Here is a 2,463-nt window from a genome sequence, read left to right on the forward strand (position 1 = left end):
TTAGCATCGAAACATAGAAATTGATGGCAGATAAGAACCATTTGGCCCATCCAGTCTGCCCATTTTTCCTGATGTAAAGACTCAGAATTTAATCAGTCCTTGACCCTGTCTTAGCTTCCGAGTAACTTTGTGCCTATCCCATGCATGTGTAAATTCCCTTACTGTATTAGCCTCTACCAGTTTTGATTGGAGGCTGTTCCGTTTATCTACCGCCCTCTCTGTAATGTAAAATTTCCCTACATTACATCTAAGCTTATAGAATAGGACCTCTTGTTCAACCGTTTCTACTCCTTTAAAGAAAGCTTCTCTATTGCATCCCTTTAAGTATTTAGATGTTTCTATTACATCTCCCCTCTATCCTTTTCTTCAGGTTATACATATTAAGATCCTATAGTCTTCCCTGGTAATTTATATTCTGTGAACCACTTACCGTTATTGTTGCCATCTACAAAAATACATACCTCACCATTAAGATTTTCCATAACATCACTAATAAAAATATTTAAAAGTGTGGGCCCCAATACTGATCCTTGAGGTACCCGACTAGTAACAAGGCCTTCCTCTGAATATCCGCCATTACTTACAACCACTGCAACTATTTTGACATCCAAAGACTGCAATTTAGTTCAGGTCAGTGTCAAATGCCTTTCTGAAATCGAGATAGGCTATATCAACTGCTCCTTACCAGTCTATTATTTCAGTCACCCAGTCAAAAAATAAATTAAGTTAGACAAGATCTCCATGCTGTTTCCGATCGTCCAAACCATTTCCATCCAGATATTTAACAGTCCCAACCTTTAGCATGGCTTAAGTATTTAAATATCTCTTCTTTAAGCAATGCATAGTTAGATTTCTTAGCCTTTTCTGGTATTTTTTGCAAAGTACAAACCATCCACCATTTTAGTACCTCCCCTCAAACTTCTTTCCTAATATGTCAATATCCTTCTGGAGAATGGGTCTCTTGAACTCTACAAAATAGTCTAGGATGAGGTCTGACCAGATATAAAGTAAAGTGACAGAACCAACTCCCTCTTCCTGCTATTAATGTGTCTAGCTATACAACCCATGTTTATGTTTTTTTTCCACCATTTTATTGCATTTTCGGCTCACTTTTAAGACCTTTAAGAAGTAATTACACCCAAGTCTCTCTCTTCTGTTGTCGCTGACAAAAGAGTGCCCCAGTGCTATATTCTGTCTTGATTTTCATGTTCCAAATGCATTATTTTGCATTTATCAACATTAAAATGCAACTGACCGTTCTTCTAATTTACTTAAATCATTAGCCATTTGGGTTATTCCGCCCAGAATGTCTACCCTGTTGCAGACCTTTGTATCATCTACAAAATAGACATACGTTTCCATTAAGATCTTTTGTGATAATAAAAATATTAAAATGTATGTAAAGATCCTTGAGGTACCCAACTAGTAACAAGACTTTCCACTGAATATACTCCATTAATTAAAATCGTCAGCCATTGCCTCACCATTTCATCTATTTTAACATCCAAACCCAAACACAATGTATTTTGAAGCCTGGTAGTAAGCTAATGGTCTGGGTAGCTGGCTTGTGTTATAGTGTACCAAAATAATAACATATTTGTTATTGTACATACTAAAAAAATCTATGTTGCTCACTTTCCCACCAAGAAAATCATCAATAAATGACTCTGTTTTTTAAAATATAAAATTGAGTGTTGCAAAGAGGTCGTGGTTAAAGGTCACCCAGCAGGTTTGATGTGTCAAGGAATAAAAGATGGAATCACATCTGGAACAGTTTGCAGAATAAATAAAATGTGAAAGCTCATATATCACTGCACACCTTCCAATCAGCGAGGAAAAGAGAAAATAAAGTATTTAATAACCTTGTACTGAATACAAAATATATTAAAGGGACTGTCCCAAGTAAAATCAGATCAACCAAACATTTTTATTTCAAGTTCAAATGTCAATCTTAATTTTTTTTATATTTTAATATTTAGATATACATCAGCGTATAACAGTGATTTTTCGAGGAATTTATCCATAAAACTGGAGGTTTTTTTTTTAAAAAAAACATACTTACTCAACACGAAACAAGAAGCTTCCTATTCCTGTTTCTAAATTTTCCAACAAAAAGCCAAGAAGATGCTTGTGGAAAGGAAAAAAACAAATGCATAGGGGGATAAGGATTTTGCAGGATTTGCACATAAAGAAAAAAATGATAGTTTAAAGGGAACATACAGCTGTTAAATGCATTAAAGCGGAAATGATGACTTTTTTCCTTTAAGAGGAACTAGACAAATTCAAGATTATTGCAGGAGTGTGGTTTAAAGTCACACTGGGTGCGCAAGACTAGGTGACCCTATTAACTTGCAAAGGTGGTGATGTGCATTTTTGGGGGGCCTCATTTGATTTTGGCCAGGGCTGACTCGCATTTGGGAGCCGTCCACAGTCAGGAGATGCCACAATCTTTTCTTGATTGTT

The sequence above is a fragment of the Sceloporus occidentalis genome, unplaced genomic scaffold (assembly GCF_023333645.1).
Source record: "Sceloporus occidentalis isolate IW3139 unplaced genomic scaffold, rSceOcc1.0.p SCAF_34, whole genome shotgun sequence".
In the NCBI taxonomy this organism is placed as follows: domain Eukaryota; kingdom Metazoa; phylum Chordata; class Lepidosauria; order Squamata; family Phrynosomatidae; genus Sceloporus; species Sceloporus occidentalis.